The sequence below is a fragment of the Falco rusticolus genome, unplaced genomic scaffold (genome assembly GCF_015220075.1).
Source record: "Falco rusticolus isolate bFalRus1 unplaced genomic scaffold, bFalRus1.pri scaffold_89_arrow_ctg1, whole genome shotgun sequence".
In the NCBI taxonomy this organism is placed as follows: Eukaryota; Metazoa; Chordata; class Aves; order Falconiformes; family Falconidae; genus Falco; species Falco rusticolus.
The window spans coordinates 19,653-44,670 of record NW_023618247.1 but is presented as its reverse complement, the minus strand read 5'-3'; the positions used below and the strand labels follow the sequence as shown (position 1 = coordinate 44,670).

General features: G+C 52.3%; 1 protein-coding gene and 2 long non-coding RNA genes across 3 annotated transcripts in view; 2 read left to right on the top strand and 1 right to left on the bottom strand.

Moving 5' to 3' along the window:
* Window positions 1–3,294: 3,294 nt before the first annotated feature.
* LOC119142220 lies at window positions 3,295–4,073 on the bottom strand. The gene is made up of 2 exons (XR_005102191.1): window positions 3,925–4,073; window positions 3,295–3,423 (listed from the first exon to the last, which is right to left on the bottom strand). It is a non-coding gene; the product is annotated as an uncharacterized LOC119142220 (long non-coding RNA).
* Window positions 4,074–5,046: 973 nt separating this feature from the next.
* On the top strand, window positions 5,047–7,905 carry LOC119142218. Its single transcript, XR_005102190.1, has 4 exons — window positions 5,047–5,190; window positions 6,459–6,674; window positions 6,949–7,170; window positions 7,705–7,905. It is a non-coding gene; the product is annotated as an uncharacterized LOC119142218 (long non-coding RNA).
* A 3,762-nt stretch (window positions 7,906–11,667) lies between these two features.
* LOC119142217 (hydrocephalus-inducing protein homolog) overlaps window positions 11,668–25,018 on the top strand; it is a 32,234-nt gene continuing 18,883 nt past the window's right edge. The window contains exons 1-2 of the mRNA XM_037374940.1: window positions 11,668–13,345; window positions 14,345–14,497. The gene's annotated coding sequence lies outside the window, so the exon portion shown is untranslated. The remainder of the gene's footprint in view (window positions 13,346–14,344; window positions 14,498–25,018) is intronic.

The window sequence follows — 25,018 nt, the reverse complement described above, 5'->3', positions numbered from 1 at the left end:
TATTGATATACCATTACAGAAACATCTGAGTAACATTCTCAACAGGACGGGAAGCTCTGCGCCCTGGGGGCAAGCGCAGGCAGTGCACTCCAGGGTCTGCCCTGCTCAAAGACAAAAGAAGTTTGCCCGAGAAAGTTTTTGGAGACAAATGTAAAATAGACACGGGGAAAGAGCTGGAGAGGTTTATGTATTGTCTATCGAATTATGTTCTCTTCAATGCCCTTACATTTTACAATAAAAAGTTTCATTACCTCTTTTACCCTTAAGACAATGTTGCTAGTGTTTTTATAAGGAAAAAAGTGTATGCCTAGTCTCTTCTGAGTGATTTTTTTTCTTTTTTTTTTCTTCTCTTTATCTAGACTAGTTGAATTGAATACATTCACTCTTAAGAACTTCATCCACCGAGATATGAAGCCAGACAACTTCTTTATGGGCCGTGGGAAGAATTCCCTTATTGATTCCATTCCTATAATAAACTGTGCAGTCTATGTTAGATAGACTGGCTGCAGTAGCCAATTTTTTTCGCAAGGCAACAGCTCCATCCAGACTAAGGGCAGCGCATGCGCAGAATCGGCTTGACGCCTAGGGGCGGGGCTCCCGGCTATGTACGCGTATGGGCTGCACATACGGCCCCGGAAGGTGGGTTCATTGCCGGCCCGTGCGGCGCGCCGGAGCGGCTGTGGCGGTCTGGGGCCTTCGCCGGGAGCTTGGAAGACTTTCGGCGGCTGCTGGGTGAGCGGTCGGGCTGGGGGCGGCCGGGGGCCGGTGGGTGAGCCCGGGCGTGGCCGTCGGGCAGCGGCCGACTGGGGGGGACGTGGCGGGCCGGCGCTCGGCCGCGACAGGGAGCGTCTGGTGCCCGCGGCGGGCGGGCTGCGGCGGGCGGCCCGGCCCGGGACCGGCGGGGCTGCCGGCGGTTCTCGTCTCCTCGGCAGCGACGGTGGTCAGCGGGCTGCTCACGGTGCTGCTTTTTTTTTTCTCGGAGCTGCGTCGCTACCTCAGCTAGGAGGCGAGGAGCGGTGGCCGGGCCCTGGAGGGGGGTCGGCCCGCGGCGCCCCGCCGCCCCCCCGCCGCCTCCGGGCAGCCGCTGCAGCCGCCGCAGCCGCCGCAGCTCTGCGCGGGGCTTTGTCTTTCCCCCAGCCGCTGGCCGGGGCCGTGGCAGCGGGCTGGGGCTGCCGGCCCCCGCGGCCCTCAGAGGCTGCCTTGGGGCCTGCGGTAACGCTGTCGCGGGGGGTGGCTCAGGAGCCTCTTCCCGTCCCTGCGAGCGGGCAAGGGAAGGAAAAGACAGCCGGCGGTGGAATCCCCACCTCTCGCCCCCGACTGCTGATTTCTCTAAAAACTATTGCAAAAGGCAAGTGTTTAACTACCGGGGAGGGTTGGGAGGCAGCAGCTCAGGTGTCTCGCTGATCCTGTGTCGTGACAGTCAGCTCCTGGGCCGGAGCAGCCGAGGGGAAGAGGCCTTTGGGTTTGCTTCCCAGTGAAATGGGGCTCTTTTGTTTTTTTTCTTTGTACCTAGGTTCATCCGGAATTGTACGTTGACAAATCAAGAGGAGCTAAAGTGAAGGTCAGTCTAGATGTTAGTTTTCCACATATGCCTTGTGCTTGTGAGTCGGACTGCTGACTACGGAGGGATAACTTGTACTTGCGGAGGGCCCACGAGGCTCTGTGTGCCCGCTGCTTCTGAGTGCTGCGCTGCTGCTTGGGCAATAATTGGACTGTAATGCCAACGCCACATGTTAGCCTTTCTCCAGAAGTTACAAAAGCAGAATGAGTGTTAAGAATCTGATTACCTTTTAACTAAATTCAAAACAAAGTTGCGGGATGAAGTGACTGGAAGTCTTACAAGTCTGACTGGATATTGCTGCCGTGCATGTTATCTGCCTGTCTACCGATATCGTTCCTGCCTCTTGTTCTGTTGTGGTAATTCCTTTGGGTAATGCGTTGGGCTCTGAATGTAGTGCTTCTTGACTTCCTCCTGACCCCCCGAGATGTTAGCGGTCTTTGTCTTCCTCACGTTTCACAGGGCGTGGGAAGGCAGGAGAGACTGGAAGCCTTGGCTGTTGTGTGCGGAGAAGCTGTCAGCCTTTTGAGAGAGCATCTAGCCAGCAAGCGCCTTGTGGTGCTTTGGTACCAAGCTGATACCACAGGCCTCAATCTTTTTTTTGTGAAAAGGGATCACAAGGAAATGTGCTGATGTTGAAGGGGGAAAGGTAGGAGGCAGCTTTCAACCAATTTTAGGCTTAACTCTTGTGTTCCTGAGAATGGTTCTGGGCTTTGAAGGGTTTGCTTTTGGCTTTTTGCCTTAAGCACGCATCCTCCATCACCACTATCTGTGTGTGCTGAGCTGCTGCTCTAGGGAACTGTGGTGATACAGATTGTGTGCATGCCGACCATCTTGAAGGCCATAGCTGTACTTTACCCTAGAAAAGCTTTCCGTAATACTACGCTTCTGTTAGGATGCAATTTTCTCAAATTCCGCACCCCCCCCCCCCCAAGGTGATTTTCCCACACACCTGCAGGCAGCAGGACTAATGTCACCTCCTTTTGCCCACTTGGGCTTGGACTAAAATCCCTTCCCTGACTGTTCTTTAGCTTTTACAGCCTTTGAGCCTTCCCTTGGGCCTGGTTGATAGTCTTTTGCCATTTCACTCTGTTCACAGCCAGCGTGAGTCTAGGTACAGACTATCTCAAAGAATTTCAGTTACACGATAAACCTGCTTTTTTGTAAATTAATTTTAGCATTTTAATTGCTTTCAAAGGGTACTACGGGAAATTCTGTCCACATGGTGGCCTAGCATAAGCAATGATGGAAAGGTGCATCAGGTGTGACCTCTGTGTCAGCTCAGTGTGCCTCAGACTGCATTTGGCACTCTGTGGCATGCTGTGCAGCTCCAGAAATCGATGCTAGGGAAAAAAATGGGCAAAAATGATAGTCATGTAGAAACATGAGTTAGGAAGAAGTGCTATAAATCAGGTATTTCTGTTGATTGAGGCACTTGATCTTGCTTGTGGATCTTTGGGGTGCGAATTTCACCCAGTCAGTGCGCTGCCACATGTCCTGGCCCGCAAGTCTTCCAAGCTCCCGGCGAAGGCCCCAGACCGCCACAGCCGCTCCGGCGCGCCGCACGGGCCGGCAATGAACCCACCTTCCGGGGCCGTATGTGCAGCCCATACGCGTACATAGCCGGGAGCCCCGCCCCTAGGCGTCAAGCCGATTCTGCGCATGCGCTGCCCTTAGTTTGGATGGAGCTGTTGCCTTGCGAAAAAAATTGGCTACTGCAGCCAGTCTATCTAACATAGACTGCACAGTTTATTATAGGAATGGAATCAATAAGGGAATTCTTCCCACGGCCCATAAAGAAGTTGTCTGGCTTCATATCTCGGTGGATGAAGTTCTTAAGAGTGAATGTATTCAATTCAACTAGTCTAGATAAAGAGAAGAAAAAAAAAAAAGAAAAAAAATCACTCAGGAGAGACTAGGCATACACTTTTTTCCTTATAAAAACACTAGCAACATTGTCTTAAGGGTAAAAGAGGTAATGAAACTTTTTATTGTAAAATGTAAGGGCATTGAAGAGAACATAATTTGATAGACAATACATAAACCTCTCCAGCTCTTTCCCCGTGTCTATTTTACATTTGTCTCCAAAAACTTTCTCAGGCGAGCTTCTTTTGTCTTTGAGCAGTGCAACAGATGGTTTGCAGACAGCGCAAGTCTGCTTTTTAAAAATCAGTTAAGACTTTGTGATCACTTTAGATGGGGCACTTTGTATTTAAGAGAAACAAAACCAGTTTTGAGTCTTTCCTTTAGTGATACAGGCCTATTCACCTCTAAATTACAGAAACAATGTATTTGGTTCTGATCTCTTGAGGAATCCTAATATTCTAACATACTGCACCATCAAGATCAACAAAGCAGTTTCCTACCATTTGGTCAGCGAGTAATAGGATTGTCTTGAGACTGAATTTCCTTGAACAAAAACTGAAGAGATCTTCAAGACTTGGTCCAAATGGCTCCATCACCATTACATCGTAGTTCCCTTCAGCTCCACACCACTTAATTGTGGGAACGCCCACTAGAAATGGTTTATTCAGTATAACAATTTGATTTATATACAAATCTTCAAGGCTCCCAAGGTGAATTCTAAGAGCGTTTGTACTCACAGTGAAGCTCATATATTTTATGCAACCTTCAGCCAAGGAAGAGGTGAAAAACTCATCATCACCGAACATTTCCTCATCTGTAATCTGCCCATCCTTAGCATAAAGGACTCCAAATTTAAAATTCACAGGTCCCTGAGAAATAAAAGCAAATATTATAGGATAAACAGACAAATACACAAAAGACCTAAAATAATGTTTCCTCTAAGGAGTTTTATATACATGTTTCGTATACATCCTACACACGGGAATATACACTTCATACCAGCTCCATTACATGCTCAAGTAGCAGATACCTAATAATTTACTTTTGATCATAGGTTATGAATTTTATGATATTACTAAGTTGGTCATCTATTAATATGATCATTCTGGGTCTTTATGATCCCTGAGCAGAGCGTTTCAGTCCCGTTCCTGTTGGTGGGCAATGCTAGCAACCCACTAGTGACTCTGGACAGATCCCACCTGAACTTCCAGTTGCTGTTAACTGGTGAGCACTGTGGTTGTACCTTGCACCCTCAGATGTGGACTGCTCCAGCGGTCCAGTGCTCCCATTGTTCCAGCAGGCTCCAAAAAGGAGGCTGGAAATGGAAACAGGCACCTGTGAGTCACCCAGCTCCTGGCACCCAAGCATACGAGGGAGAGGAAGGGGAAGGGAGGAAGGCATGAGGGACACGGCATGTGGTTGAGGCTGCTTCCAGGAGGGGATCTGGGGGGAGTGCAGGGGGTCAGGGGCATGTTTCTGTGTTGGCATTCTGAGCGTGCCATGCTGCAGGCAATGGGCCTTGCTGCAGGTTGCCTGCTGGGCTCAGCCAGCAGGCAGTGGTGGCCTGGTGGCCAGAGGAATAAAAGGTTTTCAGTGGCTGCTTTTTCCTCTCCCCCAGGGCATGAGGTATGTCAGACCATCTATATGATCAACAACAAGAAGGAAGCGTTCAGCTTTGCTTTCAGAGAAAGCTCTCTCTTTTCAGAGGGATGCAACACCTCTGTGAAAGTAGAGCCCCTGGCAGGCTCCATCGCTCCTCTGTCAAGGTAATGGGGCTCACAGGCCAGCTTCCCTCCTCTGCATGCCAGATATTGCACCGTCATTTTGCTGTTGAGGCTTTTGTCCCCTGGCAGTCACCAGGTGACTCTCGGCAGTAGTGTACCTTCACTTGTTCCTAGCCAAGGGGACACCACGAAACTGCAGGTTTCTCCATAAAGTGGCTGCGTCTGGGTTACCCTGGTCTTCTAGACCCTGTTTCTGGAGAAATTCAGGCTTTGGATCTTCTGTTTGTGACGACAAAAGCATGTTTGGGGGTTTTAACCCCATGATCCCCTGAGCCAACAGCCTTAAGTGTGCAAGGCTGTTCCCTGTGTTCTTTTAGTGACAGAGTCCACCGCGTGTGGTCTGTGCAAAGCCACCAAGAGCAGCAAAGCACGTGAGCAGCACTGCAGGCAGCACTTAAGCCCATCACGAAGGACAGCAACAGGCTTACACAGCTAGCTGTGTTTTGCAGGATCTCCTGTCAGAAAATGCATGCGCTTTTCTTGTAAAGTGCAGGACTTGGGATCAGACATGATCCTGAGTTGAGGTAGTACAGCAGCCCACTAGCTCATCTGCTGACCCACCACAACGTCCCTCTGCCCACTCAAAGCCTGCCTGGGTGTAAGGAGACCATGTTAGCTCCGGGCAGCTTTGCTGTGGCTTCAAAGATGCTGAATTTTGGCTTGCCACGGGGTGCAAGATAAGAGAGCATCCTGTATCAGTTACTGTGACTCGCCTGAGAAGTGGTAATTTCTTAAATCTCTGTAGTCTGGTTGTGTTTGATCATGTAGACAGAAATTATCCACAGAAATTACAAAGAGGCTGTTTTGGTGGCACCCACGTGGTCCTGCTGTCACGGGAGCTGGATGATTCCTCTTTGCAAAGAGGATGTTAACCCTTGTCATGTAGATTGGAGAGGCTGGGCATCTCTGTGAGTGCCCTACTCTGTGTTTGGGACAGAAGTGAGGTCTTGACCCAGTGCAGCCCTGTAGCATGTGGAGAGGACAGCAAGGCTAGCAATAGCTCAGGGATTGCTGCTTTATTGTTGTATCCGCTGCTGTTTCATTGCATGGGATCGTCATACCCTCAACAGTTCTCGCTAGGGCTTGCTCCATAATGGAAGGCCCTGAAGGGCAGAGGGCTCTCCCCGGTATCTCCCAGGCCTGAGGTCTCACCACAGCCATTGCACAGCTGCTCTCCCATAGAGCAGGCAACATGGGGCCAGGAAAGCTAAGAGACAGTGAACGGGATAAAAAGGGTCTTCTGTCCTCAGGTTTCCCATTAGAGTCACCTTCGTACCAACACTAGAAGGAGAGAAGGAGAGGTGGTCTTCGACCTCAAGTGCAATGTCGAGGGGAAGATCCAGCCCCTCTCCTTGAATATCAAAGCCACCAGCTATGGCCTGAACGTGTCTGTCGGGTGCAAGGACAGTGACGGCTGTGCCGCTGAGCTCTGTGCACAAGAGATCAACGTCATTGATTTCAAGGAGGTGAGCAGTGCTGGTGCCCTGAACCCTTTGCCCCACAAAGCCCTCCAAGACTGGCCCTTAACCAGGAGCCTGGCAGATAGATTTGAGCAAGAGGGAATGTTTTTCTTCATTTCTGGTTACAGTCGCGTCTTTAGAGGGAGGGAGATGGATCTTTCACGCAGGAAATCAGCTGAATGTGAAAGATGCAGGAGCACGTTAGAAAGGAACACTTGCTGGGCTGGCCAGCGCTTTGCGTGTGCTCTAGCCCCTAATCCGCACCACCTTCTCCCCACAGGTACAGCTGAACGAGAACATCAAGCACATCTTCAGCATCCACAATAATGGCAAGTTCAGCTTCACCTTCTCGTGGGAGCTGAGCGGCCCTGCAGCCAATAAGCAGGTCCTTACCATTGCCCCTCAGATGAGCACTGTGCAGGCGGAGGGGAAAGCAGAGACCCAGCTGGTTTTTCACCTGCGGAAGATGTGCTCTTTAAAGGACACAAAGCTGACACTGCAGGTGAGGCACCAGCGTCTAGCGCAGGACCTTTGCCTTCCCTGCACAGCGCCTGGGCGGCAGGAGCCCAGAGCCAGTGCTGAGCTCTGTCACTGAAGAGTCTAAATGAGGCAAAGAGGCTCCTGTTGCTGAAATAGAGCCTCACAGCTTCTGAATGGCATGTCTTAGTAAGAGCTTATCTAGGACCACTTTGGGAAGCTCTTTTGTGGCAGGACATAGCCCCCAGGCCCTCTCTGTCCCTAATTTGGGGCTAGGGAGGGCTTGATGTGCATGGGGTTGGAGCTGTTCCTCCTTGCCAGGCCCCTCCTGAGTCAGGTCCCACAGCTCGGAGTGGTCTTGACAGCACGTGGCAGAAACCTTTCCCTCTCAGACTGAGCCTTTCCACCTTCTGTTTTCATTCTAGCATCCTCTGGCACTTGCTTTTTCTTATTGTCAGTGCAGCCAGCTGTCCCCCATCCTCTTCCTCAGCCGTCTCTGGTGCTTGCGGTTGTAACTCCCATCTCTTCAGCTGGCTTATGCTGCCTTTTACCCCACCAGATCAGCAAGGGTCCCATGTTTACCTGTGTGTTCCTGGCCACCGTGGTAGTGCCCGCTGTCCACTTCACCACCAGACTCAACTTTGGAGCCTGCTTCATCTACCATGCTGGGGTGTCACCTGCCCAGCAGACCCTTGTCATCACAAACAAGGCAGACAAGGACATGAGATAGGCCACCTCCACATGCTCCTTTGACCCTTGCTTAGCACATGCCTGATCCACGTCCTCATGGCCACTGTGGATGAAATCCTGAAGGTGCAGGGAGAGGAGGCAGGAGAGCCCCAAGCAGCCCTGATGGTGGTGTCTCAGCACGCACAGCCTTGTGACACCTCTTTGCTCTGCTCTCTGCCAGTTTGAACTGTTTGTTCACCGGCACCACGCACCTGAAGGTGGACTTCCCAGGGTACATCCTATGTCCAGGAATGACAGTGGAGGTGCCCGTCGCTTTCTATTCCAGAGAGGCTGTGTCTTACTGTGAGCTCATCCCTTTTGAAATCAACGGTCTTTGCCAGCAGAGCGTTGAGGTCTGAGGAAGGGGCGTGGAAATGAAGGTGAGATAAAATCCAAATCCTAAAAGTCCAGCCAAATCTCTTCCCCAGCCTACTGTGTTTTGGTTTTCTGCCACTTTTGTGGCAGAAAACGCCTTCTCTCCTCCTTTCCTTTCTCTTCATATTAATTGCTGCTGCTTCAGGTTGATGTGGAACTGCAAGGAAACTGGGAGCCCTCTCCATTGGACAGACAGTGAAGAAGATTGTCACCATAGCAAACAACAGTGCTGCCCCTCTCGCTTTTAAGCTCAGCATCACGTCCACCACACCAGAGCTGCAAGAAGTTGGGGTAAGGCCCCTTCCTTCATTGGAGAGCACTTTAGTGTGCCTGCAGGTAGCTGTGAGCTGTGCTGGGCAGGAGCTAGTAGCTAATTACAGTTGTCTGCTGTCCTGGCTGTCTGTACGCTGTCCTGTCCTCCCTGCTGGGACTGCTCCACCAGCAGATGCGATGTGAACACCTCATCTGAGCGAGGTGTTGGGGCTCCCCTAGTAGCCAGAAGTGAGAAGGTACAATTCCTCTAACGTGTTTTAGACACAATGACATCAGGATGCAGCCATGTACTTTAGATCTGGAAAGGTAAGGGAGATAAATGAATCTTTGAAGACTTAAGAATTACAGCTTTCTTGTAGCTTACAAGAAATTACTTTAGAAGACATAGTTCAGCTCACCATGGCCAGGTGGACACACCACAGGAAAACCCCTTTGGTACCTGGGAATGCATACGAGAGAGTGAATGGGGTTGGGGCAGTGTTGGTGGGGACGGAACAGGAATCGGAAGATTATTCTCTGACTTTAGCAATGGAGGTTTCGCAGCTTGCTTGCCAGATGAAGTAGTCTCCCCTTGTTTCTTTGGGCAGGTTCTCTGCTTGAACCCCACCAGCAAACTCAGTCTGAAGCCCAATGGAGACACCTGTAAGGTGGAGAAACTGCTGCTCACTGGGAAGGAGGAATCCTGCTCTCCCAAGTGAATGCTCCTCCCCAGCTGCTTTTCATCTGACTTTGCCAGCAAGGCTAGAACAAGGGCTGCCCTTCTGTGCAGGGACTGTGAGTAGCATGGAGATGCAGCCCAGCAAGCTTGACAGTGTGGAGGTGCTGGTCTGACCTCCCAGGGTCCCCTCTCGAGTTCAGGGCAGGGAGGGACCAGTGCACCCACTGAGGCAGAAAAGCTTTCTGAGCTGTGGAGAGGAGCAAAGCTGAGCCCAGGGACCAAAGCTGCCGTTACAGACTCCAGTGTCCTGTCTGAAGGGAAGTTTGCTGTCTAAGCTGCTGCCTGTGCTTGGTCAGGGAGGGCTTGCGAAGCAGGGAGCTGTGTTCTGTCAGCAGCTGGAGCCTTTCAGAGTCAGCCTGCAAATCTGCCACTGCCTTTGCTGATGCAGAAGTGTTCCTCACAAGCTGGCTGCCTGACCAGTCTCATTGCTGGGCTAGTTACCCAGACCTGCTCCTTGTGGAGATGCATCAGTTCTCCTTGCCGCCCAGCTGTTCCTTGTGAAGGCTCGATGTAGCTAGCTTTGTTAATCCCAGATGTATCTTTCATGAGCTATCGTTTGTAAAAGGAGTTCTCAGTGCCAGGGAGAGCAGCCAGGAAAGAAAAAGTTTCCAAAGAGGGTTGGAAATTTCTGTCTTCTAATCCTAGGGAAATGAAACTGAAGCCATCTTCTGGTGTGCAGCCCAGCAAGTTCTTGTGAGCTTGTCTGGAAGAAATTAGCACCTAATTAAAAAGGTGGGAGTGACAGCCAGGGAGGAGGGTTACAGGAAGGCATCTGCCTTGAGGCTGTGCTAAAGGTAAGCTGTAGCTACTTGTTTCTCAACAATTCAGCTGATGGATGCCTTCTAGGAAGAAGGTCCTGGTGCCAGGGCATAATTTTCCTTGCCCTGTTCTTTTTTTCTTTGGTGACAGAGGGTGCCGAGGGCTGAAGGCACCAGCTGGATGCTCAGTGCCCTTCCATTTCCCTCTGCAAGGGTTTTGGGTGGGTGAGAGAGGCAGGCAGCTGTAACCCAGCTGCAGATGTGCTGGGCACGTAAGCCCACAGCAAATGTGGAGTTTGACACCTTGTGTCTCCTATGGGACAAGTAAGCAGTTGCTGGAGAAAAGCTGGTGCATGATCAACTTCTACCTTAATTGTCCTGTGCAATATCATCTGCATCTGGGTTCTATCCACAAAGCTGAGGTGCTGGTTTCCCTGCCCTTCAGGACTGCTACAGGTGCATGTTCTCAAGATTTGGTCTAGCCAGCGTGCTGTAAGGGTACGAGTAACAAGGTTTCTCAGTAATGCTTCTTGTTCCTATCTTTTACCAGACTAACTTGGTATCATTTTCTACTAAGAAAGCTTATTCTGTGTGCTGCTCAAAATACTGGGCTGCTCGGGCATTAGAGAGAGGAGAGAGAAGCCTCGCCATAGTATTCAGAGCACTGTTGAATGGGAGCTGTTTGCTGGCCCTTGTGACTTTGTCTTTTCCCAAGGAAGTATTGCTGGGCTTGCCTGGCGGGTAGAAAAGTTGAGTCCCTGTGAGATCCAACAGCTTGCCTGGACCCTGGCAGAGCTGTAATTAGATGAGTGCAAATTTGTGACCTTCAGTGTCATCCTTGGTCTGTCTTATGTGCTGCTTCTGGCATGGGGGGGGCGGGGGCAGGGGGGGAATTATTTTTTTCTGTCTATAGGACAGAGGAAAGGGTGGTGGCTTGGTTTAAGGCAGTTGGGAAGGTTTCTTCTTTGTGGCCTGGTTGCCCTGGGAGTCCACGTGCTGCTTTGTAAGGGAAGGTTGCAAGGATGTCTTCCCCCTTGAAAGGCAGGATGGTGGATACACATACCTTCTCTTATGCTCATGGTTATAGAATGTCACCTGGGTGTGCTGAAGCTTCCTAGAACACTTGAATACCTGAACTGCAGGCTGTGAGATTCCTGCAGGCCGTGCTAGGGCCCCCAGCTTGTGTGCTGGGACCTTGCTCCTGCGTTGGCTGGTGCCTGGAGGCAGAGGCGTGCTGGAAAGGCTTTGGGCATCACGGCTGTTTCAGCCAGCACCCCACTCCTCGCTGCTTGCAGGAACTGGAGGGTTCCCAGGCACGGCACAGTCCTTGTGTGCTGTCTTTCCTGATTGCAGGTTAATTCCTTCCTGACCGAAGGAGCCCTTATTTACCAAAATTTCATCTGCTCCTGCTGTTTGTTGCCCCCTGAAATCCTCCTCCTCTCCTGCTGTCCTTGCTGTCCTTCCAAGGGCAGCCAGTTGTGTTCCTGCTGCGGTGGGGAGAGGGATGGAGTCAGGATGGGGTCAGCGGTTGGCAGCTGACAGCTTCTTTTTGCGTTTCCATCTGTTCTTTCTCTTCCCTTCTAATGAGATCAGGTGCCAGAGTGCACCGGGAAGACTTTCCAGTGTGAGAGGAAGGCACACAGGGTGTACTGGGGTCTTGCTTTTGTCCTTGGCAGAGAGGCTGCTCGCATCCAGCCTGCACCATCTTGAGCTGCTCCTATAACGCACGTGGTGATGGGGAACACGCTCTGCAGTGAGCCTGACAGCTCCGGCTTGAGGGGGTCTGTCCTGCAACTCCGAGCCTCGATTGAAACTTGGAGCTGCTAGTGCTGATGGCTGCAGAGGTGCAAACCTGCCTGTTCCTGGACCCACTGGGGCGCCTGTCTCTTGATTGTGTTGCCCTTCTATTTTTTTGTGATGTGGCTGCTGCCTTGTCTTCTAAAATGCCAGCTGTTTCAGATGATAGCAGTGGCTTGACAGGTGCATTTTTTCAGGCCCCTGGTGCTCCCTACACAGACCTGTCAGCTTTTCTGATCGCCCCCTCTAATGAGTGGCTCCACTCCTTTGTGTTTTGGAGGGGCTTCCCCTCTGCTTTTGGGGCCATATGCTTATTACAGAGCTGGTCTCTGAGTAGGAAGGCTCTTCTCGAGGAGGATCTGCAGGGGCTGCTTTTGCTGCTGGCTCTTTGATTCATGAGAGCTCTTGGGACGTGTGAAGGGTGGGAAGAGGTTCAAAGGAAGAACCCGGGGAGCTCATTTCAGCAGTTCAGCTTCAACAGTCTCTATATGGAAAATGAAAACCTGCCCTTGTGCTGCCACTGCCAAAACGTGATGTGCTGGGAGTCAGCACGGAGACCTTGATCCCCTAAAAGCTGTAGAGTCTGACAGCGCCTCCGTGGCAGAGACCAGAGGCTCTTTTAAGGGATGCACTAGGTGCCCTGTTTAAAAATCAGAAAGCCCTGGCCCGGGTTCCAGCGCAGGGCAGCCTCTGCGTGGCTGCTCGTTAACAAAACTGTGTCTTTTTGGCAAAAGACTTTCCGCTACAAATGCAGTCAAATATTTGTCTAAGCAAAAGGTAACCCAGCAGTCCCTCCCTGAGCAAACCGGCAATTGCTTTGGGATTTTGCTTGAGTTCAAAGTGTGCCTTTGTGGTTGTGTTGGGCCTGTGAAGGCAACTGCCCAGAGCAGGTGAGGCCACATTCAGCTTTGCTTTTATTTCCTTGGTGCCTGCTTCAGGTTAACTTCCTTGCACAGCAGCGGTGGCGCCTGCCGAGTGCCCCAGCACCTCTTAGCGCAGCCCTGTGTGCTGCAGGGAGCTGCGCCAGCTGGCCCGGCAGCAGCCAGGAGATGAGCTTGTCCCTTCAGCGCTTCACAAGTGACAAATAAAAGAAGCTACTCCTTTCACAGCACCGCTTCTGAACACCCGATGGTGCTTTGTAGCTGCTGTGATGGTGCCAGGTGCTCCTGTGGGCTCAGGCTGAAACATGTGTCATGGGCTGGGATTGTCCCTTCCCTGTGTCCCACTGTGTTGTCTGATTTTTCCCTCTCGCTTGCTTCAGATCACAGAAGCAGATGCTGGTGTTTGAAAGTGCCTTGCAGGAGAGGTTAGGATCGGCTGGGGCTGTGGATGACCAGCTTGCTGTGAAGCCGAGGAGAGCAGTCCTACTGCAAATGGAACTGCCAAGTGGTGCCAGAAGCTGCAAATGCCAACCCAGCTGTTGTGGACTGGGTTAAGGCCGTGTGGGTTTTTTCTTGGCCTGGAGAAGTTGGAGGAAGGACCGTCTGTGGCGTTTAACGTGGTCTCTGGAGCCGACCGTGGGAGGATCTTGCTGGGCCGTGGGTGCTTGGGTATTGCCATGGTTTTAAATGCACGTGATGCCAAGCAGTAGAGAGCTGCCATGTGCTTAGGCTCTGAGGGAGGTCGGGTATGTCGGGTGGAGGAGAGGAGGGGCTGGTAGTCCCCAGCCTGTGGTGCCCCGCAGTATGGGGCGGGATGGGAGATGCCCTGGCAGGACCCTGCTAGCTGAGGAGAAGAGCTGGGTGTGAGGGAGGAGGGACTGCTCCTGCTCTGCATCTGTGACAGACCACTAAGCCCCGCTCCTACAGCGTGGTGGTACTGCAGCATGGTTCTGTCCTCGGTGTCGTGGGGGCTTAGATGGCTCTTAGCTGCCAGAGGAAACAGGAGGCCAAGAGGGCTGGGGTTAAGGCAGCGTCAGCCCCAGGAACAACTACTTGACCGATCCTGTAACTGCATAGATATGGGTGTCCTTGACAGCTGTACCCTTTCTTGTCTAGGTTGAGATGTTGTGCCGATACCTTGCAGAGTCAGGTCTGAACCTCTATCCGGAATCTATCCATCCTTCTGTGGCACTGTCTTCTGGCAGTCGCAGCCTTGGATACTGCCTTGTTGACTTCCATGTCAGAGATTCCCCTTGAACTGTGATTAACTTCTTGAGGCTTGTAAATTTTCTTCTGCATGTACACAGAGACAGCTGTCTGCATTAAAGGGTGTCATAGTATTAAGGAAAAAGAAAAGCTAGGAGGCATCACACTTGTTAGGGCCAAAGATTTTGCTTTGTTTTAAAAAAGCAATGGGAGGAGAACAACTTACTCTGCAAGTAACTGCACAGTTAATGTCTCAAAAATGCAGGCATTTGAAATGCTGTCTTGCTTCAGAGAAGAAGTAGAGAAGCAGTTCAGAGTTTGGAAGTGAGATGTAAACTAAACAAAGTGAGAAAACGAAATGGGTTCCCAGCATGGGTATAAAAAGGGGGACAGCAAAGCCAGGGTTGTGCGTTCAGGTCTGTGCTACCAAAACCAAAATGAAATCGTTGTTCTCCCCTACAGTGTGGGGCTGCATTGCTCAGAACGCGGCAGGGGAAACACGGACAAAAGGAGCCACCTTGATTTTCCTTCTTTCTCATCGGGAAACAAATACGAAGCCTGTTCTGGCTCAAGAAGACTGAGCTGCCTATTTGGGACTTCATCAGGTGTCAGTGGGTAAGTGATCTGACTGCAGTTATTTGTTAGAGGATGTTTTGATAGCATCTAAAATGATTGAGTGTTGCAGTCAGTCCTTTCTTGAACCGAGCGCTGGAGTTCTTCCTCCATGGGTTAAAATGGGGGTAGTGAAGGCTCCTTCTGCACCCCCTCGTATAAGCTGCCTGTGGCAGCACTTCCCCCCCCTCCCTGGATCCTCACTGCAGCTCTTTGCCTTTGCTGCAGCTCTGTGTCCTCTGCAAGACAGCAGCCGTGTCCAGTTATTCTGTGGGTTTGATGGCGTGGGTGCAGCAATGATGACAGGAAAGGTGCTTCTGATGTGCCTGTTTCAGACCCTGTGCAGGGGTTTTGGTGTTCAGAAGCTGGAGAGTGCCTGTGCTGTCAGGGTTGACCTCGGAGCCCGCAGCAGGGCTTCTGGGGGGTGCTGGCTGACGGTGCTCTGTGTCCTTCTAACGCTGCAGCAAAGGAGAGGTTAATAATGCAAGGTGCCTGCTCTTGCCCGCGGCTGTAGGCTCCTTTGTTTCTGCAGGAGGAGAAGAGCTGTGTAAACAGTGTTTCCCCGGGGCTGGGGGGAAGGATTTTCAGCCTGGGTGGAGCAGCTCCCTGCATGAACCAAGTTCTCTGTGCCTCTAAAAGAGAGCAGGGCCACCAGCCTGGTTTGGTCAGACCCCGCTAGGATGGAGCAGGGTGGCTCGCTTGTGCGCTGCGCTGTGCACGAGTGTGATCCCCTGTCTGCTTCCTTGGGACTAGCTGCAGCCTGTGCTGCTGGGCATGTGTCTGTCAGGAGCGCAGGCAGCCAGCTGGGAGCCAAGTGTGAACCGGGAGGGATGGCTCCCAGCTGAACTGGATGGTGGCAGCTGGATGCTGTGAAGGAGAGCAGAGGTGAGCTGCTGGGGCAGGGGGGGTGTTGGCAGGGGAGGAGGGGCTTGGTCCCTGCGGGAGCAGAGCTGGCTGTGTAGGACCCCAGGAACAGAACGGAGAGGGGGCAGTGATATAAACCCTGTACCCCCAAGTCCATGGTCGTGAGCTTGGATGGTGCTGTGATTTTCAGCCTCTGGGCTCTTCCTGAAAGTGTGCGTCTCCCCCAGGGGAGGTGGCTAAGCCCTGTCCCGGGGAAGAAGCCTGGAAGAGACTTGGTTGTCCTTCCCCTTCCCTGTCTCAGCTCCGCCTGTGTGTCTGGGCGTCCAGCTCTGTGACAGGGGTGGTCTGCCTTACATTTCCATCTCCAAGCATGGCGAAGCCCAGAACTGGGTCAGAAAGCGGTGGCTGCAGTCTTCTACATCCTGCAGGGCATCCTGAACCATGTGTGTAGGCTTGCCAAGTGTGGGCACCCATACCGACTGTAACTTCAGGTCCGTGGCTGCTCGAAAATGGCAGCTTGGCAGGGCTGTCTGGTGTCTGTAGCCATCAGGAGCCGTGGCTCTGGTGAAAAAGCTGCAAGACCAGCTGGCTGTGGCCTCCCTCTTGTCGTCTGCCAGCAGGCTGGCTGACAGCACACACCAGCCGTGCCATCTCCCCAGCCTGCTCTCTGGGAATGCAGTGTATTCCTATCCCTCAAAGTCCCCGTGAGCTAGAAAAAAAGAATAGTCTGCACTGTTCACCTTCCCTGCCCTCAGAAATGAAGCAGCTTTGGCAGAACGTGCGTGTTTTGCAAAATGCTGGAGCACCCCAAGGGCTTTGCGTGCAAAACACGAGCGAATCAAATCAAGCTGCCTTTAGCAGAGAGCGTGGGTCCCCTTCTGCTGGATCACCAGGGTCTCTGCAGCTCCCCTTGCACGGGGCTGCATCATCTCTTCCCTGCTGCCTGCCAGGGTTTTTGTCTGGGTGTTTAAAGGCCCTGGCAAAGGGAGTTTGCCTCCCGTGGGGCTGGGAGCGGGTTGTGCAAGGGGGACCCACGCTCTCCCTCCAGTGACAGGCACTGCAGGGAGGCTGAAGAGCCTGTCTGAGCTGGGGCCCTCTGGGTGCTGTGCTTCTCTAGCCTGGGTGGCTGGAAGTAGCTCCTGCAGACCATCTTGGCGTGCTCTTGCCGAGCGATGACCTCTTCAGTGCTGTAAGTTGGGATTTCCACAGCGACAAGCTGTGCTGCTGTGGGTGCGCTGGTGTAGTTGCCCTCCAGTTGATGGGCGTGGGTATGTCCAGCCCAGGGTCTGGCAACAGCAGATAGATTTGCCTCCATTACATGTGAGAGTTGGGATGTGGGAAGAGGAGCAAAGGAGAAAAAGGCTTTGAAGTCAAGGTGTATGCATTAAAAAAACAAACAAACAAAAAAAAAGCCCCCCAAAACTGAGCATGTTTCTCTCTGTCCAGCATGCTTGAACTCCCCTGTCCCAGGCTTCTCTTGTACTGTGAACTCTGCTTTACTTTAGGTTGAACCTGTCTAAGAAAAAAAAATAAACTGGCTAAACTTTGTGCAGAAAACTCTAAGATCCCGATGGGTCCTAACCTATACGAGAAAACAGAGTGAACTAACCCTATTGCAATGTCCACGTGGTAAAATGGGGGTGAGCAAGCTGACCTGTGATCGGAGGCTGACGAAGGAAGGCGCTGGCTGGGAAGAATGGTGGGTCCTGCCTTCCCTGCTTCCCTGCCCTGCGTTTGCCTCTGCCAAGTAATGACTGGCTCATCTCGGTGGCAGTGCAGGGAGCACAGGCTAAAAGTGAAGTGGCCCACGGGTAGCGTGTAACTCTGAGATCAAAGTCCGGAGGGAGGAGGGTGAGCCCTGGCTGTGCAAGGCACCGGAGGGTGATGTGCTGCACATCGGGGTGCCTTTTTATTGCATGCCTTCGTGTTTTGTTGCTCAGTCCTTGGAAAAGACTGTGCTGAGGATCAGACGTGGCCCCGTGTCCCTTTCCTGTGCCAGGCTGAGCCTTGCCTGAAGGGCTGCAGTTACCCAGGATTGCAATGCTCGTGTTCCCAGGTGCAGTGCGATAATGGCTGTGGGCCTTCTGAGGTCCAGTTACTTGGGCAGAAGCCTTTTTGAGAAGGAAGTATGGGGAAGACTAATATACAACACAAATTCTTTTTGGATGATTATTTCACACTCTGCGATCCCATGGCATATGCCCAAGGCTCAGGCTTTGAGGTGTCCTGCTTGGCTTCTTGATGAAATACCAGCGATGCTCACTCTGAAGTGGGAATAAGTCTCCAGCTGTCTGATTTGGAAGTGCTCTCGTTTGCCATCTTACGCAGCTCCATGTTTCCCCTGTGGTCTCACCAGCCAAAGAAGCAGTTCTGTCCTCCTAGCTGGAGGAGCCTCTGTGTCCTTGAAAGGAACGTGAGGGATTCAAACAACACTCAGCAAGCAGTGACCTCCCTCGAGCCCTGTGTCAGACCCTGCACAAGGGCAGGGCAGAGGCGCCCAGGTGAAGTGCATCTGTCTGAATGGACCACCGGTGTGCCTGGTGCCCGAGCTCCTCAGCGAGGGCGTAAGGGCACCTGTGGGCTCTGTCAAGAGTTGAGAGCTGTGTGTGATGCTGTGCTTAGCAGGGTTTGCTGGCTGCGGTGCTTCCCCGAGGACAGGTCAGTTGTGCTGGTTTGTGCCCGGGTGTGAGCCTGCGCCGAGAGCCCTGCCGCAGGCAGGCTGCGAGGGGCGCGGTGGCAGCGCAGCAGGTGAGCTGCTTGAGCTGGGCTCCAAGTTATCCCAAAGTGAGCAGGCCAGAAGAGCAGCTGGTCCCTTCTGAGGGCAGTGCTGGCACCTCTGTGGGTTGTGTGGCTTGATTTTTAGGATCTGTTGTCATAGTGGGTGTTTCCAGATGGCGTGTGGCTCTTGGATGATGAGTCTGGAGTGCTGGCTTGCTTTCTTAGCCCCGGGGGAAACCCTGTGGGTCCTGCCATGAATTTCTCTAAGGGCTGCCGCCGTGTTTTGTGCTGAGACGGGCAGGGCTGTGGCTGTGCTGAAGCTGGGAGGCTGTGTTGGAGGCAGTGTGGCTGCATGCTTGCTGTGGGCGTTGCACGCGTTCCCTGAGCTGCTGTTGGTGCTTGGAGAGCAGGCTGTGCTAGCCAGGCACCTGCAGTGCCTGTGCCCAGCAAGTGCAGGGAAGCGCGGCTGGTTCCAGTTGCCCTGGGGCAGGGGTAAGTGGGAGCTCCCTGCTGAAGCCGTGAGCTGGTGTGGTAGCTGGGCACAGCTGGGCTCCTGTTTGTGGGTCCCCCTGGGCTGGCAGAGGCTGGGTGGGAGCCGGCTGGGTGCTGAGCATCCCTGCAGCCCTCTGCTGTGCCTCTCCGCGTCCCTGCCGTTGCCACGGTGGCATCGGCCACTGTCCCTGCCGTTGCCACGGTGGCATCGGCCACTGTCCCTGCCGTTGCCGCGGTGGCATCAGCCACTGCCCCTGCATTAGCCACTGTCCCCGTTGAAGTGGCAGCCAGGACAAGGGGCTGGCTGTCAGCGCCGACCGGGAGTGCGCGGAGTGCGCGGGTGTCCCTGCGGCCCCGCCGGTGAGGTGGCGGGTGGCTTTCGGTGCCGGGGCCACCTGCGGGTGGGAGGGCTTGGGAGCGGGGCTGGGGGCAGCTCGGAGCGGGGACACAGAGGCAGGGCTGTGCCTGGGCCGGGGTGACACGGCTCCTGCCAAACGCCTCCCGGCAGGACGTTGTGCCCATCTTCCGGCGGGGTCTGTGTCCCTGCAAGGAAGCTGCTTGTTGGGGGGAGGGTTTGGGGGATGTGGCTGCCTGTGGAGGGAGGGGGGGGGCTCCTGAGGCACCTGGAGGCTGCAGACATCCCTTGTCAGGCACCGGCAGTTGGAGCCCCTTCTCCTCCCCTCCCGAGCCGGACAGGGAGCGAGCTTTGCTCCCCGAAAGAAAACTCGGTTCTTCCTTGCTTCCCATTCCCACGGGGTGTCGGTGTGCCTGCATCCGGACTGGGTTAACCGTGGAGGGGGTGGAAGCTGCCTGCTTAGCTGCTGCTGCTCTCGCCCTCCTCATCTTGCTTTCTCCCTGTGTTGCCCCGTCTGTAAATGAGGGGTGAGATGAGTTGTTCTTGCTCTGTCTACAAAATGCTGTGAAGGCTCGCGATGAAAAATCGGACAGATGGCCCAGGTAGAAGTGACTGCAAAGCTCACTGCTTTCCTTGCATTTTAAATCCATAGGTGACTTTCTGAGAAAAAGCAATTTGTGTATACATCTAGAGAAAATGCAGAGGCTAGAGTGCTCCAGGAGGGAGCAGATGATTCTTAACAGGCTGTCCAGCCTCACCCCTTCACTGAAGGATGAGCAGTAACTTGGTGGTGAAGCCAAAGCTTCCTCTGTAACACCTTGGGGTCGCAGCCAGTGCTGTAGTATTACAGCAGCAATCCAGAAAATGCAGAATATTTACTCTTCTGGCAGCCAGTAATGTGTGTGTGTGTGCTGGAGAAGCAGGCAGAAGGCTGGAGCCAGCCCAGGCCGGCTTGGGGGGTTGTGTTTCTGCTTTTGGTTGTTTCCCTGCCTCCACTCTGGTGTCTTCAAACTGAGTTAATGTTTATGCTCTGCCAGAGGTAGAAACTCCTGTGTGACAACTGGGCATGAATATATGTAACTTTTCACTGAGGAAGTTTTGAAGACTGAGGTTCTAACACTTTGGGTTGGATTAAGGCTCGTAGGAGCATTTTGGACAACTGGGCTGATGCCCGAGCTCTCAGGGTCCTGGCAGGTGAAGGCAGCTGGTGGGTATACGTGAACACCGTGCAGCCTGTGCTGTGCGCTGCGAGTTGATGGTGCAGAAACTAAGAGATGGTGCAGAAACAAGGGGAGTGAGTGGTGTTTAGGGCTGCTGGCAGTGTCCCTTGTTCCATCTTGGTGTGCACTTAAAGGGTGGATTAACAAATTCTTGCAGATCATCAGAATGGAGATTACTGGTCTTATGCTTTTTCATGCTGCCCAGGGAAGCGGTTGAGTCACTGTTCCTGGAAGTATTGAAAAGGCACATAGACGTGGTGCTTAGGGACATGGTTTAGTGGTGGACTTGGCAATGTTAGGTTTATAGTTGGGCTCAATCCGAAGGGTCTTTTCCAACCTAAATGATTCTATGAAATGCGATCCAGGTGCCAGGAAAAGAGTAAATAAAGAGGGAGTTGCAAATCTGCAAAGCTAGGGTAGCCGAGATCAAATGCTGGGTGAGGCAGCCTGGAAAGGGACAATAGTACTGTAAATACTTAGGCAGGAACCAGAGTTACTGTAAATGATGGTACGTGAGGCTAGGGAATCTCCAAGCAGACCCTTGGAAGTGAGCTTGGTTGCTGTCACTGTCAGCTGGCAGCTGAAGTTTATTGAAAGAAATAACAGGAAGGTATAACATGAGGCTCCTATTAATTATCTCGGCTATGGTAGAGCTTTTGTAATAAATTGCAGGATGGCAGAATCAAAGTGATAAATTAGAGGTGGACTGGAATATAAAGGTGACAGGTGAGGCTTCCTGCGTAGCAAGGCTTGATTTAGAAAGCACTCAACCACTTAGCAGCGGGCTGGAGGGGCAAAAGAGTAGTCTTGGAAAATCTGCTTCTCCTTTCCTGGCTTCCTTGAGATGCTGTTGATATGGTAATTATAGGTAAGCAGGTGATTTCTAAGCAAGAGATGTGATGATGCTACTGAAGCCTGAACAGGGCAAGACGGTCTAACTGAACAAAATTGTTCAATAGCATCCTGATTCTCACTTTTAACGGATCTCCTTGTCTTGCTCTTCCAGCAAAGTGTAATAGAAAAGCAAATTAAGCAGTTAGCTCCAGAGAGAGATGGTTTATCTTTGCGGAAGCAAGAAGAGGATTTATTGTGTATGCCAAAGCAAGACTGAGCCACCAGTCTGTGCTCCTACCAGAAAAGCTGGGTGTAGTGTGTTGCAGCGCAGTGTGCGGGTCCATCCCCAGCCTCTGCCTGGAGAGCAATCGGCTGGTGTCAGACCGGCTCAGAGGCTGGTGCTGGTGCTGCAGCACGAGTGACGTGGGGTCCTTCGAAACAGGAGCACTGGCACATGGCATGGTGACAGCTGCAGGATCTGTATGGACAGAGCTGTGCCTTTCCGTCAAACTGCCCTTTTTCTCCTAGTGGGCATTAAGGATTTTGCTGTTTGTTCTTAATTTCCTGTCTTGTTTGAGCACAGTACCATCAGAGAGCGGTTCAGTTTCATTTATAGAGGGAAGCTGTTGGACATGCACACAAAGGGATTTGGATGCTTTAGGGCCATATCTAAGTGCTCTCGTCAAAGTGTTCCTCAGCACAGCTTTTGCCAAGCTCACGGGTGCTGAAGGGCCACTCTGTGCCTGCGTTGGTTGAGCTTTCTGACTTTTCAAGACGTGAAGCCCTGCCTTGTGCCTGCAGATACTTTGGCTGTACGTCCCTAGCCCGTATCGTGAGCCAGGCAGTGTTCAGAGGTTAATACTGCTGCCCTAAGGAGAAGAGGTGCTTTTATTTATCCTTAATGTAGCTCATGGCCAAAACACTCGCCTGGGAGCAGGATGATCCTGTGCAGACCCTTCTTTTCTGCCTAACCTGAATCAAGGAATCTCTGTAGTAGCTGTGAGCCCACATCATGAAACAGATCCTTTTCTGTCACCTTGAAGATTGTCCTGATCTTTTTAATTTTTTCTCCAGAGGCTCCTTATGTGCTGCACATGAGTCATTAGCTAAAAGACTTTGTAATCCAGGGAGCAGAGCCCCCCCAGCCAAGGGTTTTCCTTAGCTCTCAAGCATCCTAGCTGCTAGCCTGCAGATCAAGCTTTTTCTCACTTGCTTTCTGGAGGCAGCATTGCTAGGAGATGTGGAAGTGACCTTGTCTGGGCTGACGAGCAGGGCTGAAGAATGGGTTTGGCCCCCTCCATCTCCCTGGGAGGGCAGAAAGGTTTGGGCTGGAAAAATGGAGGAGTTCAACAGCAGGGACGCAGCTGAGTCTGGGAGCAGGGTGGTTGGGTTTGAGAGCAGGCTGAGATGCCAGCATTGGATGCTGAGGTGCTTGCAGACTTTGCACAGGTTCCATGTGGCTTCTGCCATGCAGCTCCATGAAGGCACTTTGCAGCTAGTGGTTTCCCTTGCTAAGCACCTGCGGCTGCTTTGTCAAGTCCTCTGAGTGTGAAACCTGGCTCCAGCTGTGCTACTTGCCTGCAGCAGGCAGGAGTCACTTCTGTGCTGAGCAGGGGAGGCTCTGGCATTGCTTCTGAGGTGCAGGAGTGGTGGGCAGGAGCACGTGGTGGCAGCCCTGTGAGTGCATCTGAGGCCAAGCATGAGAGTCCTGATGGGTCTCACCTTGATGTCTGTCTTGAAGTTCTGCCTTCTGAGGCAGGAAGCATCACCCAGCGTCCGGTTCCCTTTCTTTAGAGTGCTTCTGTCTTGGAGCCTGGAGTGCACTGGGGTGTCGTAGCTGAGGCTGCTTTGCCTGAGCTCTGCAGTTCCTGCTCAGATTTGTGGCTGGACACCATGTGGGAGACGTGTTGGAGTGAGTTGCCACAAGCTACCTGGCTGGAGAGCCAGTTTTTATCTTCCCTGACCGGACTGTAAAGCCCCAGGTAATACATGTTGGTTTTCCAATGGAGGGTTCCTGGTTCCCTGCCAAGCAGATGTGCTGATTTGGTTTGCTTGTGGCTGTGAGTCTTATGGGAAGCGTTTATGCCGTATGCTGCGCTGAAAATGCATGAAGCTCCCTGGCAGCCGAGATGGCCTTGTAAGTTGAATGTCCTTGGCTGGCGTGTGTGTAGATGTGTGCATGGTTAATTGGAACAAGCTCATTAGGTGGCTACTCACCAGGTGCAACAACAGAGGACACCCCAAAGGCATTGTTGGAGCTGTGGCAACACGGTGATTTGCCTGTTCTCTTTTGCGTTGAAGTGCTGGGGTCCTCCCTGGGCAAGCAAAATAGGAATTAAGTTCTTGCTTTGTAAGTCAGCATGGAGGTTTTTCTGTACTCCTTAAAGAAATGAGTAGCTTGTCTGCAGTGTCTGGATGAATTTACCTGAAGCTCGTAGAACATTAACAAATGCTGCTCTAAGGGGTACTTTGTAATATGGCCGCACTCCTTCCCTGCGGGGCGAGATGTTTAAGGAATAGATGGGCTGCAGTGATTTGCAAGGCTGTAACTTTATCAAGGCATTTGGGCAGAGCAGCGAGCAAGCTGACCAGTTCCGATACTGTGGAAGTTGAAGGCAGAACGCAGAGTCTCCACTTGAGAGCTGTAAAACCCCCAAAGCCACAAACGCTTGAGCATGCGTCAGCTCCCTTGGTGCGGAGGTGGTTAAAGGGGTAACCCCCCCTCCCCCCCCTTATGGGGTCAGCGGACCTTTCCCGACATGCTGCTTGCAGGGTGCGATGCTGCTGTTCTCAGGCGCTTCTGGGCACAGCACCCAGAGCCTTGCAGTGCGCTCTGCCCCTGCACTGGAGCGGGAGGAACTCGGCAGCAGAGAAACGAGCAGACTGTAGCTAATGTCAAGCTCTGAGGTCTGTCTTTCCTGGAGATGCTGGTAAAATCTTCCTGCTCTGCCTGGCAAGGCTGTGACAGTTGAGGAGGAAGCAGGAGGGAGTGGGATCTGTGAGTTTTTGCTTAATTTCAGGATGTCAAAAAGTTTTAGGGTAGAGCTGGGTCTTTCAAGTCCCAGAAAATAAGAAGCGGGCAAATCCATCCGTCCCTTGGTCCAGTTAGCCAGAAAGGGAGGGGAAATGATTTCTAGTCCAAAGCAGTGCTTAGTAAGTGCTGTACATACGTCTCTTTGATTTTTGTCAGTGCTTGAGATCCGCTTTCTGGGGGTGTTTTCTCCTCTTTCCCTTTCTTGCACCCGCACTTTTTGAGACGCAGATGGACAGGTTGTCAGCAGGCTGGTGGTAGAATAAGAATGGCCCGTGGACCCATTGACCCATGCGGCCTGCAGGATGAGGATGCTGGAGCAGAGCTGCCGTGAGGATAGCCTTAAGTGGCCCTGCTTTCACATACGTTGCGTTTATATTTGAGCTAATTGCTCATGCAGCTTGAATGGTTTCATGCTTTTCTTTGTGCTGTTACAGCTTCGAACGCCTGTAGGGAGCCTTGAGTTTGGGTGTTAATAAGTGAAAAAAGGGGCCCTCGTTCTCCATGGAGAAAGGCTCTTGGTCACTGTGGCAATTTCATGCCTGGAAGGAGTCCTATTTGCTGGATCATTTTTGTAACTTAACCAAATTAGCTTTGAGAAATCATAGTTGATAATCAGAGTACTGAGCTCTGTGCTCCATTAGTTAAAACCATCACCAACCTCCTTGCACAAAGGGTGGGCATTCGGTTTGCAAAGTAGGAGAGCGGTCTGATTTTGATGCTCAGGGCAGCAGCGATCCCCGGCTTTAAGGTTGTTCCTAATACTCTGAGCACTTAGTAGGGTCAGGCGCAGAGTCGCATCGGGTCAGCTGCTTTTGCAAAATGAAGCAGTGAAGTGACATTTCTCTTTTGTTCCCACCGAAAAACTTTTGAAGAGTAATAAAGGACAGTTTGGGTATTAATCGAGATTTGGATAAAAATTCCAGTAAATAGTTCCAAAATAGATGGAAGTTGGAGGGAGAAGGTGAGAAATGCCAGCAGGCTCTGATGTGTGCGTGTGGCTTGTGAAA